Raw genomic sequence first — 25,714 nt, forward strand, 5'->3', positions numbered from 1 at the left:
ACCAACATTAGTAATACCAGATGCTGCATCACAACCCGTCTTTTGTACGTGCAAATCCATTTTCCTGCAGAACGTCATATTTTTCTACTGTTGTTTCTGTCATCTCTGATTTCTTTGTGACTCATTACGGGTACTATGGGTGTATTTCCAAGGAACTTGATTTTGGACTTTTGCACAGCTAGATTGTGCATTTCGTCCAGTGTGCGAAGGTACCTAGACAAAATGAACCCATGATGGCTTTCCATAGTCTTCCATGGAACGATGATATCGTTCTAAGAACGAGACTTACAGTAGGATCCAAATCACTTGTATTCCCACTGGGAATTGAATCCGGGACTCACCGGGGACACTGGAAGGTCAATAGGAGTAACATTATTTTGCATCTGTTTATTTTCATGGTACCTGTGCGGATAATATATGGACCAGTAATAATCTTCGACAACTACAGCAGGAAGCGAGCGTTAATCCGAATATTTGCTTGAGCTGTTCGGGTTATTAAATTGCTTGGCGTAAAAAGGGAGTGCTCAAAAGAAACAAATCCAGTTACAAACGAATATTTGTCAAGGTTTAATTCTAATCTAAAACATTTACAGTACCGTATATGTAATTAAGCATTCAAAAGTCATTTGAAACAGTCTTGCATTCAAGAAAAGTGACCTGATCTAGTCCAATAATTCACAACAACTGTTTCTATTTGAGCAATCAGTCTAAAAATATCAACTCCGCCGGCTAAATGTCATTCGGACAAGCGCAAGGTTTAGATTACGGTGGGTTTGGATTAACGCGAGCAGCTTGTACTGCTAATTGAGAAACAAAATACGGAAATGTGTAATTAAATGAGCTAGAATGAAAGCAAGTCACCTATACTCATGTCCAATAGAACAAGCTACCAATCATGTTTACACCATGCGAGGGGAAACAATATTAGCAATATTAGCAATTCTAACTTTATTAGTCCTCAGCAATTTGCGAATTATCTGGGAATGATGGGGAAATCCCCCTCTAAAACTGGATACACCATGTAAGTTTTATTTTTTTCGTGTTATTTTCTCCTGGAATAAAAACTCGGATTAGAAAGGAAGGTTTACATGGATTGTGATGTCAAATAAGAGAATTCAAGGAATAATAAACACATATTCCTTCTATCAGTACATTTGAGGAGGGACGGGGGGATAAATTTTAGTTTTCTTTCCTAAAAGGGACTTTACAGTAACAACAATACTAATAATGCTTAAAACAATAAAAATCACGTATATGTCAATAACTGAAATTCAAGTAGAGATATTAAGTAACAATTTTTTTTGTTTCATGTCTGCGGCAATTACAAGTGATTATTTTTAGATTTTTTCCAACCCTACGAAATTGGTTTAAATGGTTTCGTAGCTCACGAGATACTGGAAATTAAAGACTGCGTAATTTGAAGGTTAATCACGACTTTGGCATCATTATATTACTACAAGATCTGTTTAAAATCATTGTTCCTTGTAGAGTTAAACAGAGTCCTAGAAACTTTTACATTACATTCCAAAGTAATATCTATTGCTTTTGAAGTACAGGATGTCACATTCACTTCTCTACTTCTGTTGGGGTGGGCAGATGGGTGGGCGAGGCCCGCCCAATCTTAATGCCGTCCCTGTTCTGAGGCAGTGCTCCCAAATTTATAAGTAAAACCAAGGAACGGATTTTTCTTGTGGGAAAATGTCAGAACTTTCCCCTGTAATTAATCAATTTTTGAGAATATTGGAACTAAACTTATACTGAATGATAGGTAGCTTATTTAAACTTTAAATAATGTATCACCTGTATTCTTATTTTAATCAGAACATGAGTAGTATGTGCCTTAGTAGAAATCTTTGACTTTGACTCAAGAGGAAAATTTCATAAGCAGAGGAAGTTTTAAGTATGTTTTGTGCCAAATCAACAGAGGTCGAGTTGTGGAAAGTTTGGATAAGTATTTATTTTGATATGCTGAATATAATCACATAAGAAAAAGAGTTTTATTATGTCTCATACGAAGGTTCGCTTGTAATTCGTAAGGAAGATTGCTTTTCAGCTATAATAAAAATTTAAATATAATTATTACGTATTGTTTTAACTATGTATATGCTTACTTGGACGTAATATACCCCCTAATAACTGTTTAACACGAAAGTTTATTTAAAACATTTGCACAATAAATGGATGAATAAATGCTGAGCGACTACTCTTCATGTTCCACACTTACACATTTTCATTGTTTAACTATGCATTTTATACTTTCTGTCTGTAACTTATGTAGAAGTGATATAGATCTGTGGTGGAATGAATATAACAGGTGACTTATTTAAGTATAACATAATTTCACTATACCAAATTAATTTAAGAGGACCCCCAAATTTCCTTCTATTTGTACTGTAATAGTTAGGGTAAAACTAAGAGACAAAATGCTTAATAGTTTCTGAAAGGAAAATGAACGCACAAGTAGTTAAGAATAAAGCCTAACAGATTGTTTAAAATCCATTGTGCTAAAATCCTGTTTAGAGGTGTGACGACACTCGGTTCCAAGTCTTATGACTAACAAACAATGATTTTGGCAATGGAAATTGTAAATCCAAGTCTTTCTCGGATTGATGCGTGATCGAAAGAAAAAGGCAAGATGTTTGTAGCCCGGTAGCCAGCGCCTTCCCCGGAATTTAACCCTCTCGCCTTTTTCTGTTGAGGATAGGAAGACTTACTTGCAAGAGTCCTAGCCTCCTGCTTGATTGTGCAAAAAACATCGGGAATATTTGAGCGAGTGAGGCAAAATTTCCATATTCGATGTGTTACATGCATCTTGGTTGGTGGTCGTCATTGTGAGCAGTACTGTGAGTGTTTGGTACGTACAGTGCAGCAGTAGTATAATATCTAGTATAATATCAATGTATCTAGTATAATATACTACCTCTAGTATAATATCCATGTTGGTCTTTTTCCGAGTCTGCAGAGGAAAATTGTTGAGTGGAAGGACGACAGATGAAAGGAGGTCAGGATTGAGGAACAACTGAGATTCCTAAGGAGGTATTTAGAAGAGAGTGTGACTCCGAAAAGACTAGTGGTAGTGAAAAAAGGTGTGGAGTGCAAAACAGTGAGATATAGAAAATTGATTAGAAAGTTACAAAAAGAACTGGTGTGGGATATGATCAGGAAGAAGAAAGAAGAAATGAAGATTTTGAGAGAGCGTAATGAGAGAAAGAAGAGCCGGTTTGAAGAAGACCTAAATATATTTGTCAGGGATTGGACAATGTAGGGTCTACGCCGTTGGGAAGAAAGCTTCAGGGAGAAAGAGCGGAAGAGGCTGAATGAGAAAGGAAGAAGACTAGGATGGAAGGAAGAAGAAAGGAGTGATTCCAAGAAGGAGGTAGTAGTTATTGGAGAGGCTGAGATTACGAAAGAAGAAGAAACGTTTCTAAGCCTAGGATACAAATTTAAGGTGGCCAATTGTAAGACGGACATAGAAGAATTGGTTTATGGGGAGGATGAAGCTTTGCAACAGATAGAAGATAAAGAAAAGTTGAAGGAAGTAAGAAGAAAAATAGTTAAATTAGTGAAAAACGTTCCGAGAAAGAAGAAATGTAATCTTTATGAAAATAAGTTACAAGGCTTAAGAAGAATAAAGAACAGGAAATATATAGTGGTGGAACAAGCGGATAAGGGGGTGCAGTAGTGGTTATGGAGAAAGGATGGTAATGAAGAGAAGCTTCGGCAGTTCAATGATAGTACATACGAGGACGTAACGGAAGCAGGGAAAGACGAAGAGAAGATAAGAAGACAGGTGATAGAAGAAGGTAAGAAGAAAGGATTCTCAAAGTTTCTTGATCGTGAAGGAAGGATACCATAGATGAAAGGTTTTCCTAAAATTCATAAGAAGGAATAAAACTGAGACCTGTGTTAGACTGTAGGGGTAATGTCATGGAAGCCTTGGATAAAAAGGTGAACAAGATTGCGGAAGCTCTGAGAGAAGATCAGGAAGCAGGAGATTAGTTAATTCAGCAGAAGTGAAAAAAATGATCGAGAGTTTAGGGACTAGAAAAGAAAGGACTGTCATGTTTAGTGTGGACGTAAAAAGTATTTTCCCCAGCCTCAAGAGAGAAGAAACTCTCAGAGTAATGGACAGTGTGATGAAGGGCAGGAAAATTGAAAACTGGGATAACGATAGAATAAAGAAAGCTTTAAGTTTTTTGTGGGACAATAGTTTCTGCAAGATAAGCGAGAGGTTAGTGAAAATGAAAGATGAGTTAAGCATTGGTTCGTGTATGAGCCCAGTGATAGCGGATTTAGTAATGAATGAATGTGAGAAAACCGTGATGGAAAGGGTGGTGATAAATTACTAGTGTTTTGTACATACGTGGATGATTGTTTTGGAGTGTGGAAATGCACTAGAAGGCAATTAGGGAGCTTTATTAGAGAATTGAATGATGAAAGGAAGGGTATTATTTTAGAGAGGGAAATAAAAGAAGATGATGTGATAAATTTCTTAGATATGAAAGTAACGAGAACAAGGGAGGGCAATTTTGTTACGTCGTGGTTCCAAAAAGACTGTGCAGCAGGCGTATACTGCAATAAGAGAAGTGATATTGATGAGGAAACAAAGCTGAATTTCATTAGGAATATGGAAGAGGGAATTAGGATGATAAATATGGAGGAAGATCAAAAGGAGAAAGATATTGAAAGGCTATGGGAACAGCTGAAAGGGAATGGTTAAGGTGACGAGGACAGGAAAAAGAGTAGGAAGAGAAGGAACAAAAGCGAGAGAGAAGAGGAAGACGAAGAAGAGGACAAGAAGAAAGGATGGCACGGCATTGAAAGTGCAGGGGTAATCACAGAGAAGATTAGAAGAATTCTAAAGAGAGAAGGTATTAAGACTTACAGGAAGGGCGGAATGAAGATACTGGATATCATTAGAATAAGAAGTTGAGAGCGTCGGCTCATTCGTGTAAAAGGGGAGTTATATATGAAGTGCCGTGTGGGATGTGTGATATGGTGTATGTAGGGGAAACCAAGAAGAGGATGCAAGAACTTTTAAAGCACATAAAGATGATGTCAGATTGAAGAGAGACACTAATGCTATTTTCAATCAAATCAGTGAAACCGGCCATATGAAGTGAACTGGGAAGGAGCAAGGGTAGTGGAGTATGAGTGGAGACAACTGGTTAGGAAGTGGAAAGAAGCTAAGAGGATAAAAGATGTAGCCGATAAAGCTATGAACTGGAATAGTGGTTATAGTATTAATGAAGAGTGGGAGGACATTTTGAAAAAGGAAGAACGGAGAAAGAAGAGTGGCAAAATATAAAGACACTATAATGCTTATTTCATTTATGTATTCTTTTATATACCTTTATGTATTTATTTAGGTATTTACTTATTTTTATGTTTTCAATGTTTATTTACGGTTTTCTGCATTTTGTTAATGTTTTTAAAAGGTCACAAGCTTTATAATTTTTGAATTTGTTTAGCTCTTTATTTCAAGCAGGTGTTTCCAAGGTCTTGTTTTCAGGAATTTTATTGTTAGAAAGCTGTTCTCGACTATTATCAGTTCATAGTTGTTTGTTACGTTTTGACTCATCGTTTTTGCCAAGTGAAAGTCAGTTATGCTCCCCCCTGCGGGAGGTAGTGCTATTAAAAGAAAAGTAAACTTTTAATGAGTAGTGATTCCTGATTGGTGGAAAGAAATAATGATCTCCTTTCTTTATTGTATATAATTTTATTTCTGATTTCAGTTGTAGAGTGTAGTCTGAGGAAGGAAGTGCTATACTTCCGAAACTGTTACTTTCCTAGTTTATTTTTTATAATAAATATTCTAGCCAGCCTTGTAAGAAAGCTGTGTTTTTCTTTATTCAAGATGGACACAAGGCCATATTGTCAATATATATCTATATCTATATCTATATCTATCTATATCTATCTATCTATCTATCTATCTATCTATCTATCTATCTATCTATCTATCTATCTATCTATCTATCTATCTATCTATCTATATATATATATATATATATATATATTCATCCTCACGGCATTGTCAAGGCTCTATATTTGTATTTTACATTTAAAGTTGCAACCGGGTGTTTCTGACTGCCGTATTCGGTAGCCCGATCATCACCCCTGTTCTTCGCGCGCAGAGTCGTTCGAAGAACTGAAAACGTACTCTGTACACAAACAGGTTATGGTTTTGAACTCGGAAAGCCTGGTACTTCTGTTTGTCAAGGTTAAAAAGTGGGAGAAAAATTGATCTGTAGAATGTAAAGAGGGTTCAACAGTGATTGATACTTGTAAGAAACATATTCATTTGTAGTTCGTGCACATTCCGCCTGTAGCGCTACTGTGGCACAACGTATATGGTAACTGTATAACTCTTGTACACCGCTTGTAGGTCTATTGGCATAAGTGACGACCGAAACTATGTTGTCAGCTCTGACTGCGATAAGGCACTGCCTTGCTGCTTTTCTTTTCTTTTTTGTCCTTTGTCATTTGTGAGACGCCAAGCATGTTGTTTTTGCTTGTTGCACGCGCTGAACGAGTTCCTGCCGAGCGAAGTATTTAAGAAGTTAACTACATATTCTTGTTTTGCGATAAAAATATGATAAGTACTTTGAATTATAATACGGTTTTAAATTCGTTAACTGTTGAAAAAAATACGAAAATAAAGCTGTACTGGTAAATGTATATTAGTCGAGGACGTAGCTACTGACAGTGTTGCAGGCACGTAGCCAGGATTTCGTGAAGGGGGGGGGGTCCGTGACATGAAATACTGTGGTCATCATAAGAGGGGCTCGATCACTCTAAACTATATTACTGGAACATATATTGGTTCGTTTAGCCAACATTTCGTAACGGTGAGGGGGAGTGACATGAAATTCTGAAGACCCAGTACCTCGATCAATCTAAACTATTTTACTATCAACATATATGGGTTTGTTAGGACAAAATGAGGATATGTTGGCAAGTATTTTAATAACAAACTATGAAGAAATTTCGAGCAAAATAATAGAAAAAATATTGAAAAAGATATTGCAATATTTACGTTCTTCTCCTGTTTATTCAAATATAACAATTTTCCTTTTATTATGACCTCAATTATTATAAAAAGTACATACTGAATACTGTCTTGTAAACTATCTTCTAATATAAATAAAATAAAGAGTTTGTGTGTTTTTCTCTGTCTGTGTGCGGCCTGGGGACCAGACGAGTGGACCGAGAGTTACCAAATTTTGGTCAGGGCCCAGGACCCAGATCAAGACGCATGCGATTTTTTCAAATTTCGAAGCAGTGGGGTCTCAGGGGTCTTTTACCGGAACCGGCTTGGGAACCAGACAAATTGACCGAGCGTTACCAAATTTTATTCACGAATACCTTGGTCAAGGCTCCAGACCAGAGTAAACGTTTCTGTCGAAATTCGAACCAGGGGGTCTCAGGGGGGCGTTTACCGGGACATGTAAAAGTAGTAGAAAATGACCGATATTTTACTATTTATTTATTTAACAATCACCAGATACAGCTCAGACGCCATTTTGCATTGAATATCCAACAACATTAACAATGGAAAGGATTTGGGAAGGTATCGCCCAGGGCCAGTTTAGTAGGTGCCATCCCTGCATTTGCCTGGTAGAACTGAGGGAAACCCTGGAAAACTTCAGTCAGGATGGTAGGCAGCGGGATTCGAAGCCACGACCTCCCGAATGCGAAGTCAACGTTCTACCACTTGAGCTATTAATGTCGAATTCTTATTTTCGCGGTCGCTGAAATCAATGGTGAAACTCCAGTCGCATTAACTTCCAAATTCACGCTATTCGGCTCCGGGCCGGGGGTCACCGAAGGGGGGTGAGATACCAAGACATACAAAAGTAATCCAAAATGACCGATATTAGTGTCAAATCCATAGTTTTCGCGGTCGCTGAAATCGATGGTGACACTTCCATTAACGATGACTTGCAAGTATGCGGGCCGGGAGTCAGCGAGGGGTGGATACCGAAGCATGTAAAAATATCCCAAAATGACCGATATTAGTATCAAATCCATAGTTTTCGCGGTCGCTGAGATCAATGGTGATACTCCCACAGGCGTTGACTTCCACATACAGCCCCTGTGCGAAGCATGTGTATATTCAACTAGTTTTACAATATATGCGTTCCTTTCTCTGTTGAATCAAATGCTAACAGAAATTTCTTTCAACAGAACTTTTGTTTTTATTATTCCTCAACTACTATCGGTTCCAAATGACAGGTTAAAGGAGCAACAGAAAATTGTCCTTGAAATGACATATTTGATACTGCAAGGATGCGATGACGAAAAGTTATGATTAAAAATGTCCACGCTGCTACACAACGGCACTTACGTTTTCGAAAGCTTGAAATCTCCCTGACTAGTAGCAGGAATTCTGAGAATTCCGTAACTTTTCTTGATTTTTCAAATTCTCTGACTCTTCCAGAATACCTCGCTTACCTCGCCACCATATTGCAAGTAATACAAATCTCCTCATAAGAAAGAGTAAGCAAAAGCTTCCTGTAGTTTCCTTTTTAATTTTTAACGCTGATCCTTCTTTTTGTCATTTCATTTTGTTTTTTCCTTCCTTATTTTTTTTTTCATTTCTGGTCTCGAAGGGGAGTCCGGACACCCTGGCTACGTTCCTGAGTGTTGATTACAGATTTTCTCGTGGAAGAATTTAATTACACTATAGGTGAAAAGCAGTACGGCAAAAATACATGTAATTCATATTGAGCACGATAGGAGACAATGATCATTTCAGATTTTCCAGTGCGGGGGGATTGAATAAACGATGGGTGAATACAGTATTGTGAAAATTCTGGTAACTCAGATTGAGCATGCTCGGGAAATGCCCTAGAGGGAATTTCGAAGCTCTAGGCCCAAGAGCCACCTCTGTAATCATCACTGACTGCCATTTCAATAATGTGTTTTATGGTCTTATGTCCGTGTTCCCATCCTTTCCCTCCCCCTCCAACTGGATACTTGATACTTTTTCTATTCCAAAGTTTTGTGCTAGTTTTCTGCCGAAACCTTGAGTTTTGAACTCTCATCGGTTTCGAGTTAGTTAATTATTTCAGTTTAGAATTCCATTTTTGCATCGAGATTATATGAGACGTACACTCAAAGAGTATGATGAAACTCAAACACAGTAATCGTCCAAATTTTGTAAGAGACTCCCACTGGGAATCGAACGTGCATCTACGTGCACGAAAGGCGCGCGTACTAGTTACTAGAACACCGGAAATGGCGTCACCATTTTTTAGTCTCTTCAAAATTAAGTTATATTGACATCTTACAAGTTGTATGTACTTGCATTATAAGAAACAAACATAAATTAAAATTATAAGCAAATCTTAATAAAATCTTTATAAACGTTTAAGAATATGTCGAAAAGGCCAGAAATTTCTCAATCTCTTTCCCTCCCATGTCGTGGTGCTATTTAAAAGTATACTTTAAACATAATAATAATAAAAAACTCTACAGTCGCACCTACAACATTGGATGGCAAATAGTCTAGTTTTTCTTAATGCACAAGTTTTCATTAATTAAATTCAAAAGTTTTATTCTAACTTCTTTTTAAATTGTATGAAAAGTACCGTTATTCGTCTTAGCACTAATGAGAACTATGGATTCGCCTTTAATATCCGTCATTTTCGATTACTTTTAAAATGTCCCTCTTCCCGATTCTTCATCGATGAACTTGAACGGCATGGAAACAGTCATTATCCATATCAGCGACTCACCCGAAAACTATGGATTCAACGCGAATACTGATCATTACAATTATTTTAAAATGTCAGCTCTCCCATCCCCTCTCCTTGGGATGCTAGGGGTTCCTTACCCTCCCGCGTATTTCTTTCCAGATAGTAAGACATATCAAGTTTAGTTGGAATTAAATCAAGTGTTACATAAATATGAAGGAAAAATATTTTAAAATTAATGGAGGTGACTCTTGAAGTACAATACCGAAGGAACATTATAGATAAAGTGAGACTGTAGAAAAAATAAACCTTTCCTCTAACAGTTAAAAGAATAACAGAACATAGACGCGATAATAATAATAATAATAATAATAATAATAATAATAATAATAATAATAATAATAATAATAATAATAATAATAATTCAATTTTTTTTAAAATAGTATTCAAAAATAGAAACAGGAAACTGCAGTCTGGTAATAATTATAAGGAACCAGATTAAAACGTATTAGCTTTTCTCAACCCACTGAGGAAGAGAAAAGTTGAAAGTAAGAGATGAAATGTAAGAAAGGAATAGTAAGAAGAAGAATGCAGTTGGTCGATGATTTGAAAAATGGTATCAAATATTGGGAATAAAAAGAGGAAGCTGAAGACCGAGAAAGGTGAAAGAAGAATTTCCAGACCAGAACCTAAGAAAACACACAATCACACTCACATCTCCCATTAGTCCCAGTACCTGCCAGCAGGTAGAATACTTAATAATAATAATAATAATAATAATAATAATAATAATAATAATAATAATAATAATAATAATAACAGACCACGATAGCTGCTGCGACTAAGTTACTGCGCACGATAGCTCTTGAAAGAAAGCAAATTTTTATTTTATTTTATTTATTTATTTATTTTTTGCAAACTATGTGTAGAGTAAGTATTTCGGAGGAGCTAGTTAATTGAAGTGATCCATAAAACGAAAGTGGTAAAAATCAACCTTTTCCAAGTTTTAACGTTGACCACTATAAAACAAAAACGGTTTTCGGCAATCGATTAAGCATTTCAAGAATATTTTTCATCTCCTTTCGTTACCAACCGAAAGTGGTAGAAATAAAGCATTTCCGGTTTCACGTTGAACACTATAAAGCAAAATGGATAAATAGTTACGAGCGGCTTTCTGTAATGGCAAATCCTTCAGATTGGATCTGACAAGAGTTTACCGAGAAATAAATTACCACACGCAAATCAAGCCCAAAACTTGGCCAAACTCGACCAGCAAATGTAGAGATCTTAATTAGGTTGAGGGCTGCCCACCACCGAATTTTGTTCCGATTCGGCCAATAGTTATCAAGAAAATGCTGCTGGCTAATTAAGTAGTTATCGAGAAATAAGGTATGAAACGCAACCCGCGTCCACCCTGTTCTTGGCCGAGTTTGACCACAGAATATGCCAGTACTTATTTCTTAAGGAATGGGCTACTATTTCACAAAATTTAGTGAACATCCGGCTAGTATTTAATTTAAAAATAAACTCTAGTAAAAACCGTAAAGAGGATTTTATGTAATATGTTCTCCATTAATATGGATACCGGAATTTGTATCGTATTTCTTTCAGTTCTGGTATTAATACAGAGATTACTGTCGAGATGGAATACACTCTTGCGGTACTTAATGAATTACATAAAATCCCTTCTAGCTCTCCAATCTATAACATTCAATTTATAACCGGAAGTGATTGATATATGCCACTTCTGCTTTTAGTATAAAGGTTAGAGTCGAGATAGAATATATTCTTGGGACACTAAATGATTATAGAAAACCGCTTCTCCTTATCTGTTATCTTTTCTAATCTATTGCGATCAACACTAAAACCGGAAGTAGTTGGGTTTTGCTACTTCAGGTTTGGAGTTTAAGAAAGATAATAACTTACCTGTTCCCACAACGTTAAATTGATTCCATAAAACTGCTTCTCCCTATATCTTATAGTTTATGCTCTACGTAAATTAAATTGAAACCGGAAGTTATAGGTGATTTCTACACTTCCTTTTTACTAGGGTGTTAAGTACGAAGATGAAAGTTACTCCTGGAACGCTTTATAGATTGTCGAAAAATGCTTCTTACTATATATTATCGTTTTCGCTCTATAGTGATCAACGTTGAAACAGGAAATGGCTCAATTCTGTTACTTTCAGAATTTACTAGCTTGTTAAATGTGAAGAAGGTTGTCCTTGAAAAGTTTAATTGATTGCCAGAAACATCTTCTCTTTATCTATTATCGTTTTTGCTCTATAGTAATGAGTGTTAAAATCGGAAATGGCTCATTTCTACCATTTCCAGTTCTACTAGAATGTTAAGAATAAGAATAGAGATTCCCTTGAAACGTATAATCGATTGCCCAGAACCGTTTTTCGCTGTCCATTATCGTTTTTGTTTTTTATTGATCAACGTTAAAACCTGAAAAAAAAATCATTTCTACCATTTTGTTTGTAGAATCATTTCTATTTATGAACTCTCTCGAGGAAATCTCACTATCTATTTATTGAAAATAATAATAATAATAATAATAATAATAATAATAATAATAATAATAATAGAAAATTCGCATCCTTTCAAATGTTATCTTTCGAAGTAACGGACGTATGTACACGTACGTACTAACATTACGATATTACAAGTTCCACTACGTGATCCTAATAATAATAAAATCTTAAAGAGGATCATGTTATATTTTGTGTAGTGGTTTGGGAACCAGAAGCTCTAATATATTTATTTCACTTCCGATTTAAGTAAAGGGATCACTGCCGGGATGGAATATACTCTTGGAGCACTTAATGAATTACCAAAAAAGCCTTCTCGCTATCCATTCTATAACGTTCAATGTTATAACCGGAAGCGATTGATTTCTACCACTTCAAGTTTTAGTAGAAAGATTAGAGTCGAGATAGAACATAATCTTAGGACACTTAGTTGATTACAGAAAACAGCTTATCGCTAGTTAGTTTCTAATCTATAGCAATCAACACTAAAACCGGAAGTAGTTGGGTTTTGCTACTTCCGGTTCGATTAGAAGTTTAATAGAGATGATACCTGTTCCTACAACGCTAAATTAGTTCCCAAAAACAGTTTCTATAACTTATAGTTTTCGCACTATATAGATTAAATTGAAACCGGAAGTTATAGGTAATTTCTGCCACATCTTTTTCACTAAGGTGTTAATTATGAAGAAGAAGGTTATTCTTGAAACTATTTATCGATTGCCGAAAACTACCTCTTACTATCTATTACCCTTTTCTCTTTATAGTGATCAACGTTAAAACCGGAAATGGTTCATTTGTACCAGTTCATGTTTTACTAGAGTGCTAAGGGTGAAGACGTAGATTAATCTTGAAACGCTTTTTCGATTGTCCATTCTCGATGGCTTATTCGTACCTCTTCCGGTTTTATTATACTATTAAGAATGAAGATGAGAGTTGGCTATGAAACGTGTGATCGATTGCCAAGAACCGCTTTTCCCTATCTATTACCGTTTTTGTTCTATAATGATCAACATTAAAACCGGAAATGACATATTTCTACCACTTCCGGTTGGTGAATCTTCTCTATTAAAGAACTTCCCCGAGATAATCATTGTATCTTTCTATTGCAAAAACAATTTAAAAATTCGCATCCGTCCAAATGTCATCGTACGGAGTAACGGACGGACGTATGTACAAACATTATGATGTTACAAGTTTCACTACGTAATCCTAATAGTAAAAACAGTAAAGATTTACGTAATATTTTCTCAATTGATTTGGAAATCAGAAGTTGTAGTATATTTTTTTTTACTTCCTAGTTGAGTAGAGTGATTACTGTCGAGATGGAATACACTCTTGGGCACTTAATAAATTTTCCATTCTATTCCCCTTTCGCTATATATTCTATAACACTCAATGCTTAAACTGGGAGTGATTGATTTCTGTCACTTCCGGTTTGAGTAGAAAAATTAAAATCGAATTAGAAAATTCTTGGAACACTTAATTTATTACTGAAAACAGCTTCTCGCTATTTATTACGGTTTCTAATCTATTGTGATCAACACTAAAACCGGAAGTAGTTGGGTTTTGCCACTCCCGGTTTATTTAAAAGTTTAAGAGAGGAAACGATATATATTCCCACAACGCTAAACTGATTTCCCAAAACAGCTTCTCCCTATCTCCCTATGTAGATTAATTTGAAGTCGGAAATTACAGTTAATTTCTACTGCTTCCGGTTTTACTAGGATGTTAATGATGAAGATGAAAGTTATCCTTGACACGCTTTATCGATTGCCGAAAATTGCTTCTTGCTATCTTTTACCGTTTTTGCTCTATAGTGATCAACAATAAAACCGGAAATGACTCATTTATACCACTTAAGTTTTACTATAGTGTTAAGAATGAATATGGGAGTTGTCCTTGAAACGTTTAATCGATTGCCGACAACCGTTTGTCGCTATCTATTACAGTATGTGCTCTACAGTGATCAACGTTGAAACCGGAAATGGCTCATTTGCACCACTTTCTGTTGACTAAATAATCTTCGTTAACAAACTTCCTCGAGATAATTACTCTATTTATCTATTTCAAAAAACAGAATTAAAAAATTCGCATTCGTTCAAAAGTTATCGTGCGGAATGTTACGGTAAGTTCCACTAAGTGATCGTAATAAATAATTCATACCCCCGACCCCGCTACACACACACACTAACTTATGTACACACGAAAGTATATCTGGTAGTTCCCATATGCCTATGCCGGTAGCTGGAAACAGAAAGAGAGAGAGAATCTTATTGCACCTTTACACAGAACGCGCAATTACTCAGAACATCAATTAAAAAAAGAAAAAAAGAATAGTTGTTAATGAAACTTTCAAAGATTGGTACCACTGCTGCAACCTACACATGCAATTCTTCCATAATGATTGATTCGTAAGATGATGTATATGGGTTTCTTAATGACAGTGTAATAAAATGCCTTCAAATTGACCATAAAATAAAAAGTTAAATTTCTCTCTCAAATTTTATAAAATCGAAGTCGATGGTCATTATGGGAACAGTCTACAATAACAATATATGCAAACAAATATTAATATACTCCAAGCTTTCCACTGGATGCCAGAAAGCTTCGTATCATATTTGATGTCATAAGCATAAGCAGATGTAAATATATATATATATATATATATCTGTAGTTATTTGTCAAACAATAGTTACTTCCTATTATACTCATTACAGCATGGGATTTATGTTCTTAAAAATACGAGTAGTATCATATTCAACCTAAATATGAGACATTTGTATGTGGCCCTTTTATTTTATTCATTGCTAAAGTTGTGAATTATTATGGACTCATTTTATTCGTCTAATGCATGATCGCAGTTGTGCAGAGTAAAATACACTACATATTGTTTTTTTTTAATGTATCCATGCTCCGTAGCATGAACGTAGAAGAGGTTAGCGGAGGACTGTGGAGCTTGGAAGCTTCTCAGCTGCGGCGAGTGACCTGCCAATACGGGCAGAACACCTATGATGATGATGATGATATATTGTATAATTTGAGTTTAGCTGTTTGTCATACTCTTTTGAAATTATTAGCACTTCTCTTCACACTTTACGTGAGAGACATACGTAATTGTATTTATTTAAACACCTACAATCTGAGGTTTTGTCGAATATCCTGTACTAGAACCATTGGTGGTACAATATGTGGCATTGGAAAGTCATTAATTCAATTTCCAAATTCCAGAATGTCGAAATTTCAGAGTTTGAGAACTTCCCAAATGTAGAAAGTGAAAACGACATATTATCAAAAACGATATACAAATTGGACAGGGTTGTAGGAAAGAAACCATATAGATCCACACTTTCACTAACTCATTAAAGGAAATTCAAATAATTTCATTGCCATTTTCGATTAAGTGTGTTCAAACACTCTACATCGAGACTCTGGAGTTCGGAATATTCCAAGTTTAATACATTTTCAACGGATATGAGCATTGTTTTCAACGAACAGCGAAAATGCAAAGTTATTCTTCTTCAGGATGAGTTTGTATGTGTGTTCATGCTAGTTCACTGACAGAACGCGGGATTCTGAGTCGTCAGGTCTTCAGTTCAAATGCCACAGAGACTTTTCCTTTGTCAGTGGAAATGGACTAAAATATGATAGAAGGAGCAGCTGCTAAGAGAAATATTTTCAGAAAAGTTTAGATATTGATCTGTTGTGATATGTGAATTGCGTATCTTGTTATTTATTTAAGCTTCGGTCCTGCCCTTCGCTATTAAATTGCATAGTTGAAGATACTAAGAGAAATGGATCCTATACCACGCACTTTAACTGTTCCAATTATGAATTTCACAATTGCTTTTATGGGACGTAAGCGTTTATCAAAACTGTTTAGCTAGCCTTGTGGTTTGTTCTCAAGAGTAATTATTAGTAGTTTCTTTTTCTGGTAGATGGATTAATGTAGATATTTTTTTTTTAAAAAAAACTGAACTTATAAAATCAGCCAAAGCACATAATAAAATTTGGAAGTTATATTTAATGCATTGTAGATATATATATAATGTAGAAAACCAAGGGCAGATTACTGCCTGAGTAACATATTACAAAGCAATACTTTCCATAATCAAAAAGGGAACAGACAGAGAGAAATCTTAAATCGTTTAATTGAGGTAACATGTTTCTACGACAAACAAGAGCTTGATCCCTATCACGACCAAAGGGATTATATTTTAAATTTAAAAGTTGCATAGGGACTGAATCGTTTAGAATGGTAGGATCTTGTATTAGATAAATATTTTGAAATTGCATCCGTACTTAGAGGGGCATACAGCGATATTACAAAAGTCTAATTCATGCTGTTAATGACATGAATGACCTTTTTAAGAAATTAAAAAAAAAACTAAATTTTGTTTCCATAGTGTTAGATGAAACGCCTTACATTGGAGGTAGGTAGCCATTGTCGGCTTCTTACGGCACGTGCGTAAAGACGATGATCGAATTAAAGGGTCGAATATTTTAAAATCCATTAAGACTATTTTTCTAAGGAAGGCAGTTGTTATGTTTAGTTACAGAATGAATGCAAATTAACCAAATTTACTCATCGTCATAATTCTCAATAGCTACGATACTGACATCTACATTAACATTCCACTCAATGAATCTATTTATCTTGTTGTTTTAAGGTCTATTGAAGTGAGAGTAATGAGCTTCTACCATACGACCTAGCGTTTGTGTATCTATCAGTCTGTTCTACGGTAACTCTTTTAAATTGTATTCGATTTTAATGAAACTTTTGAAATAATTCTACTCTTTGGGATTGAAGTCTATCAAGAATAAAGAAAAAAGGGTGTAAAATCCATATCATGTTGATCGAACTAAGGACCCCAGACACCCTAGGTGAACGTTCTACCACTGAGCCAGTGGCACTCAGTGATACCACTGAGCCTAAAATTTGCACTTGAATATATAATAGTCAATTTTGCAAACACACAAAAAATTCTGTATAAACTATGTAAAAATTATTCTACACGTATTTTGCTAAAGCATTTTGCATATTTTCTGCGGAGCATCCCAATCATTACCAATGGTTGCTTTTGAAATAAGCCAAGCTGATAAAAAAAAGGTTATCTCCCTCCAGCTTCGAAGTTTTTAAAATTAAACTATCACTAATTCCAAGCCAAAACTATAGGAGTAAATTTCTAATTTCCTATAAAACAATGAATTGTTTAGAATATGATGTTCTATAAACATACACGAATACAATGTTTTGTAAAATCTGAGTATGATTGATACATATTTTGGAAAATATGTTATGTAAAATTGGGAAAATTGCATACCTCATTATTGACTCACTTCAACTGAAAGTAATAGAAATTCTTAGAAAAAAATTAAAGATAATATACATAATATTGTATCAAAACTGAATGAGTATTATGTAAGCTATTGTGCAACACACACACACACAAACACACAATGTAGAGAAAGATGTTATACCACTACGTTATGCTTTACTGATTTCAGCTGCATGTAAGGTGAATGTTTGAGACGTCTTGAAGAAAATACACTATAACATATTACATTAAAATCGAACAGTTGTAAGGAAAATTATCGAGGAACACATTATTTTAATTGGAGAGAGAGTAACCCATAATACATGAAGGGGGCTGAATTCACGGCTCATTCTTAATTCATTTTAATTAGAAGTACTCGTGATTACGGAAAAGTAAAACAAAATGTATATTACATTGTATCAAACCGAATGAATTTTAGGCAATATATCATTGAACTTTAAAAAGAATCGGTAGTGGTGCTGGTGATGAGGACTAGGATGGTAAATCCACTACTTTAGTCTTAAATAATTTTAATTTCCTCCAGAGGACTTGATCAGGAAGCCGCAAAGGAAGTGTGAGACATATTATGGCAAAATCGAACAAATTTTAACGAAAATTATTGTGAAACATGATTTTATTTTAACTTGAACGGTGATGTGTGAGTTAACATTGTCATTCTTACTAGACTCTAACCCGAATCTGAGAGGATATTTCCAATGACATAAAGAAATTATATGTTAAGTTTTATCATAATCGAAATTCTTTTATCTAACTTATTTTGGAGAATTGTCTTGCATATTCGTGTGTAAACTTGTATAAATAATATGGGTTGATTTATCTACTTTTCCTCCCTTATACTTGATTGATTGCACTTTCTAACAACAGGATTATTTCTGCAAGTAGGAGGAAGGCGCATACCAAGTTACATGAAAATTGGTTAAGTTTTGAAAGAGTTATCGTAGAACAGACACACAAATGCCAATCGAGTCGAATAATACAAGTTTCGCTAACGCTCGTGTGAATGATGTGATAGAAAGTAACTTTTGCAAATAGCTTGGCATACATCTCCTTTGAGATATCTCAATTATCTTCAGTGTTTGTGGCCAAGAGCTAAAGCTTGAATTTGCCCCTCCACATTTAGAAATTACGTTACAGTTACGTTACGTTTAAAAAGGAAATAAATATAATTATTATAATAATAGTAAAAATAAATGAAATGGTATATTTTTCTTAGGATTTGCAATCATATCTATTGATTAAGTTTTAATCAATTCAAAAATGAGTTAGTGAATTTAATTGTCACATCCCAGCGACATAAGAAATGTTCTATGATAGCTTTTATAAAACTCATGTCCTTTGATTGAACATTCGGTTCAATTTGCATGTACGTACCTCCTATGATACTTTACCACAATCCATACTATTTGGGTTTGAAACCAGTATATAACAATGGAGGGAATTAGCTCCCTCCTCTTTTTAGAAAGTACATTTCGAAAAACCGTTAAAATTCCTCGATTTTTGTGAAACTGAATAAAAGTAGGTCAATGGAGCTTTTTAAAAAATCTCTTGCTACTATGAAATACAGCATCATTTAGTGGTACTTCCTTTTAGGTTTTAAATTTGGAAGAGAAGTAAATTGCCATTTTATGCGGGGATGTATCATGACATTCTATTCCCCCATTTGATGACCAGCACTGATATTTGTGAAGTCTTATGATGACTAGACGAAAATGCCAAGCCTCACATTGTCCAAGATACATTTCGGCAGGAAGATTTGAACATGAGCTCCATTGTTCTATTAATTTTCTTTAATCAAACAGTAAGAAATTTGGTTTATTATGTAGATTTGATACTGCTTTAATCTACCTGAACTAGTTTCTACATTTCACAGTATTCATTGTTTTGACGTAGTGATATCTACCACGTGTATTGTAAATCATCAAGCCATATAGGTCTCTTACCTTGCTCACAGACAATTTAACAATTTTCATGACGAATGTGTCATACCCTCAGTTAGTATCTTGATAAGGATATACCAAATAAGAGCAAATCTCTATCTAATCAAGTACTTCGTGACTGATATTGCATTTGTAATTGACATGTTTCGAATTTACGTTGCTCTTACATTCAGAATTAATTTATTTCTCGTTTTTAGTACTTTTCTCAAGTCGTATCTTCTAATAATAAATTATTTGTTATCGTATTGAGTTCATGTATAAAAGGAGCAGAATTTACTAATCCCAAGCAGAGCAAAGTGTGTGTGTCCGAGTGGTTTTGGTTGAATTGTTCAAGGTACGTTTAATCTGTAAGCTCATTCTTCAGCTGGTTACGTAGAGATATTTAAATGTGATTCAATTAGTTGGTAGATTGACTTTATTCCTTTAGTAATTAATTGTGTCTTTTTCGGCTAATATAGTAGTTTAGTTGGAAAGTTTTTTCCATACAATGAGTTAGATGAGGAACATAATTCTAATCTATACACAGAATACAGTAAAATACATATATTTATAACATGAATGATTCAATTAATATTTGATTTCTGATTTTTGATTCTATCACATTATGTTGTAGTACGGCATTCCTCATTCAGTTTAACCAAACAGTGCTTACAACACGTAAGCGTTTAAATCCATTTACATAGTTCTGATTAAGGACAAACTATGACGGATAAGTATATTCTAATAGGCTGTCAGAAGCGAAAAGCCTACAACTAAGAAAAAGAGTGGTAATCTTAGGGAAGAAATGAAGAAGATAGAATACATATTACATAGCTTGAAAACATTGCCTAAGGAAACTAATTGTGTGAAACAAAATATAGTGGTTTTCGAAAGTTCGTAACGCAATGCTATCTGCCAAATAGTAGTCAGCACAGTTAGTTGGATAGTTACTGCATTCGATTCTGTAGGGTACGGTGACTGTATAAGGACTTTTAGGAGAAACTGATGTATGTGCAATCAATCGGAAACGTTTAAATCAGTCCAAGGTCTATGCTAGTTTTTATTATTGAATTCATACAACAAAGTGAGGTCTTAATGTATTTGTTCGCTACAATGTAATGTTACAATTTAAATGCTTAGCATGTCAGTTTATAAAGATAACCAAAAGAGTTCTGTCGCTTTTTGTGGAGGTCTATATTAAATTAGACCTCACCCCGTAAGTTAAATGTGAATGGAGATAAAGCGAAGGTCAGTTCTTGGTATGGGAATATCCAAGATAATACCTGGTAGTGGCAGTTCAATTACAACCTGAACTTGCGTAAGGGCAGAGTGAACATGGAACCTCCAGAGAGCGTCATAAGGGCGTGTATGATGTACGAGTTCAAACTGGGGTCAAACGCCGCTGCAGCGGAGTGAAAGATACGCTAAGCCTTTAGTGAGTGTGTAGTGACTACAAGGACAGTGAAGTGGTGTTTAACAAGTTTAACAAGAAACCATTCGGCAGGGCCTCCATCAACTTGGAAAACACTACAAGTTGGGTCGATGGGTCCCATATGATTTGATTTCAGGCCAGAAGGCAACGTGAGCAGACATCTGTATTTCTTTTTGCTGTCTCGTCTGAGGAACGAGACATTTCTTGACAGGGTATTGACATGTGATGAGAAGTGGGTCCTGTACGAAGCTCCACGGCGGCGTCATCGTGGTTAGCATCCACTGAACCGGTTCCAAAACAGCTGAAACCAGCACTGCACCAGAAGAAGGTTCTCCTGTGTGTTTGGTGAACTGCTTGTAACATCGTGTATCGGGAACTGCTACCACCTGGTCAGAGTATCAATGTAACTGTGTACTGTCAGCACTTGAGCCGCGTTCGAAAAAGAAACTCAAAACTGTGAAGCCAGCACTTCTGAACCGCAAAGGGAGCTTCCTGTTGCAGGACAACGCTAAGGCCCACGTGGTAAGGATGACCCGGGATATTAGGATACTATTCTATGCCTTGGATGGGAAACACTGTGGCATCCGCCATACACCCCGGATATTGCACCGTCTGATTTTCACCTGTTCCATACCTTGGTCAATCACCTTAGATGATGCCAGTTCAAATTCCTAAAAGAGGTGCAAACTGCACTTGGTACCTTTTTCGCTTCACGGCTCACCAAATTCTACCGCGATGGAATCCATGGTCTTCCAGAACGTTGGCAGAAGGCCGGTGCTGATGGGGACTAGTTTTGATCTTACAGGTATGTCTTAGGTGACATATCGATGTTCGAAGGTTGTGGGTGAAAAGGTATAGAACTTTCTTGATTACCTTTATATAATATCGTTGGTTTCAACAAAATAGTCAAGGGTTATACTCCAAATATGTTATAATTATTTTATTCCAAACATCATATATATATATATTCACGCATCTTATTTAGACAATTTTTAATCGTAACTTAATTTCCAGAAATTGATCTCAAGCATTCATATATTGATAATTTTTTACTCATTCACACTTTTGTTTTCATACCTATTATTTTAGTGGTACTTCATTCACTAGAATCATGATATTGCTATAATGATTAATAGTACTGCTATGAGTGTTTATAATAGAGATTTTATGTTGCAAATTAATGTGAAAATAGAATAGAAAATGAAGTATCAGTTCACATTATTCTTAGCATAGAATCAAATTTATTTTGCATTATAACACATGTCTTTGTTCTTGAATTTATGTTAACGTCAATTTGAATTTATTAAATTCTCTGAATTGTGCATGTTTTTAGATGACTGGAGTTTACATTTTCCTGCTATCTGTATGGCTTACAAATTTCGTTAGCAGCAAAATTCATCACAAGCATGATCTTGCATGGAATGAATACAAAGTAAGTAATTATCAATAATGAATGAAACACATGCCTTAATTGTTTAATGTACATACCTTCTAACAGAATATAACACCGTTTGGTTTACAAGTTGCTCAAAGTCAATGTGAATCCATTGATAGTTCAGCGAATATCCATTAGATGAAATTGAGATATTTTCATTTTTCCAAACCAATCTAATAAATTACGTAACCTATGTAATAAATTACGTTATCGAGAGATAGAATTCCAAATTTTTACATATGTAGCGAGCCGTATTATATAGTAAACGTGAATGAAAATTAGTATACTATAAATTGTACACATTATGTTCGATTAATTGTGTAAGGTACTTAACATTATGTCCTATTGGCTAAGAATGTGTGAGATGAATTATGTATGATTTTAGGAGCTTTTCATTGAATGACATTTCTAGAGGAACATACAATATGAAATTGGGGAAAGATATTAAGAAAAGTACTACAATGGAATTACTACATTGTATATACTTGTATTACATGATATTCAATAGTGATTTGAAGTACGAATGATAAAGTGAGAGAGCATTCGTTACTAGCTGGAAAATGTTACACGTAAACCCTACCCAACTCGATGCAGTGTTAACATTTTCCAAGCAGTTCTCCGAAAAGTGCCGAAAACCTTTCTGTAGAAGTGCTGCTGGTCCACTCGTAGACACCCTGTTGCAGTTCCTCGTTACATTTGAATCGTCAACCACACACCTTTTCATTTATCTGATCTTTCTTGGAGATGGGCTATTCATGCATTTGTACTCCACTGATTAGATTTTCTTCTGTGCTGTATCAATTAAGCACACAGACTCATCATACGGAGTGGAATTCTGATGAAGACACAGTTATTGTGTTGAAACTGGTACGTGATAATTTTTTTTTTTTTACATATTATCACATAGACTTGGTCAATGTGTTATTGTGTATTAGTACAAAATGGAAACAAGGCATGATAGAATAGTTATAGGACTCATCACCAGTCACTAGTAGTAGGAAACACATTTCACGGTCTTCACTGCATAAATGCAACGCTTCCTGGCACATTGTAACACGTTTTTGTTTCTGCAGACAATGAATTTGTGGGACATTTACGGAGCGCAAATTATATGCATAAGCCAGTTTTGACCATATGCATAACACTTTATGGCATCACGTATATACTTGTTTACTATCTTATGCACCGTGACTTACGTTACAACTAACGACTGTTCTCATATTGAGATCAGGCGATCAATCTTATGGCAGAATATTGAACGTCCGCACCACCGCATGAAACGGCGCGACGTTCAACTGTTTGTTACACTGCAATAGCAATCGAGCACAAATTATTATCGAACATACTAAATACTTCATGAACAAGTAGAAGTATATTAAAGAACAACTGGAAAACTTAGATAAATATATAGTGTGTTTAACTATTTGAAGGAAATATAATTAATTAAAGTCCTAAGTGTATTTTGTTGTTGTTGTTGTGATTACTTCTTCCAGACATAATGGACACTAAGTGAATGAATATTATTGGGGGAATAGATATAGTGGAAGTATATATATATATATTCACTATTTTGAAAAGGAGGATAAGTGACAAATTATGAATTTTTCAGGAGAAGGAAAAATACGTTGACTTCTGTATACATTGGTCATAAGAACTGTAAACTTACGTTGATGTTACTGGATAATGAGTAACACAAATTCCAGGAAAAATATGAGCTTTTGCCATGCGTATCTTGCGGCTAGATTTGTTTTTCTAAATTGTCTATGGAGTTATATATATATATATATATATATATATATATATATATATATATATATATATATATATATATATATATATATATATATATATATATATATATATATATTACTTCTTATTGTGTAGTTCATTGCTCTAACACTTATTTACTATAATCTTCAACTGATTACTTAGATCTATGGTAAATTAGACGGTAGTTGTCTATTTAATTAATCTCCAAAGAAGACGGAGATTATTTTTCTCATTCTTTCATCGTTTCAATACAACTTAGTGATTCTTTTAGTATTTGCCAATTTCTTTTTCCCTCAGCAAATCTGGTAGTAAAATTTTACCGGGGCATGATACTGACTACATTACAACGTGTATATGTCGAAGTCTGAGTAAGTATGAAAACAGTTCCAGAAGCATTATTATATTATAAGTAATCAAAAATTAATTATCACTTTACATAGTCATTAAGTAGTTGTTAATCAAGTATAAAAAAGTCAAAGATAATGTTGGGGAAAACAGCAATCACACATTTACTATAATATTATGATCTATATTTATAGCTTTTTAAAATCAAATATATTTTAGGAAAAGTATGGAAAACAATATTCATTTGAAGAAGAGCAACGCCGTAGAGAAATATGGGAAGAGAACTTGGAAAGAATTGAAAATCATAATGCTGAAGCTGATAAGGGGTTGCACTCATACAGACTTGCTTTAAATCAACACGCTGATTTAGTAAGTGATTCAAAATTAATATAAATTTCTTTCATTGCTTTTTCTAAACTATGAATACTTTAGACGGAAACCTTTATCATTCATATAAATATTATTATATCCACAACATGGTTTCTTTTTGTACTACGTATAATCTTTAATTAAATTTAGGGCGGTCAATTTTTATTGCCCGTTAGATACTTTGTATCATTGGTGTGCAGAGGTTACCTATTTCAGAACCACGTAAAATAATTATTTGAAAGCTTGTCAAATGTTAGTAGCCTATAGCCTCAAAACTCTGTAATTAAATTTTAGTATGGTTAAGTAAATTTATATGTATTAGTTCACCAGTTATTCTTTCAAGCATTAAAACTTAGTATTGATATGTTGAAAATCGGTTTTTTAATCTTGTAGATCTCTTTACAAGATTTAGATTCTAGCAACGAATAACGTAATTACCTTTCGGAGAAGCTATCACTTACACTGGCTCAATCATTTCTAACTAGTTATGTATTAAGTCAGAGCAAACTTTTATGCTTGGAGCAGTAACTGAGAGATATGGGGGGAGAAAACAAGAGAAGTGAACTTCACAGGAGACTTAACTATAGAAGGTTTGCAGTGTAGGGGTAGCAATGGATCCATGAGTGACATATATGTATGCAAATTTAATGACGTTATTCGTTGCGTGTCACCACTAGCTTTCTATACGGACTAGTTTCTTGGTCTGCTTATATGGCTTATTGAATATGAGAGCATAAATTTGTGACGTCACAGAACATCCAGTTGGAAGTTACTACAATATAGGATGCAATAACACTGTTATTAACTTTGAACTAACTTAAAAGTGTTCCTATATGCATTGTTTACCCTAAAACAAATAGAAATTTTCAGACAAATT

The 25,714-nt window shown here is 34.8% G+C and overlaps 1 protein-coding gene across 1 annotated transcript in view; it reads left to right on the forward strand.

Annotated features, from left to right (window-relative positions):
• LOC145668544 (cathepsin L-like peptidase) overlaps positions 1 to 24,701 on the forward strand; it is a 236,802-nt gene extending 212,101 nt beyond the window's left edge. Inside the window, exons 8-9 of the transcript XR_014128038.1 lie at positions 22,252 to 22,350; positions 24,688 to 24,701. The gene's annotated coding sequence lies outside the window, so the exon portion shown is untranslated. The remainder of the gene's footprint in view (positions 1 to 22,251; positions 22,351 to 24,687) is intronic.
• Positions 24,702 to 25,714: the final 1,013 nt, after the last annotated feature.

This window comes from Thermobia domestica, chromosome 13 (genome assembly GCF_964235325.1).
Source record: "Thermobia domestica chromosome 13, izTheDome1.hap1.1, whole genome shotgun sequence".
NCBI lineage: Eukaryota > Metazoa > Arthropoda > Insecta > Zygentoma > Lepismatidae > Thermobia > Thermobia domestica.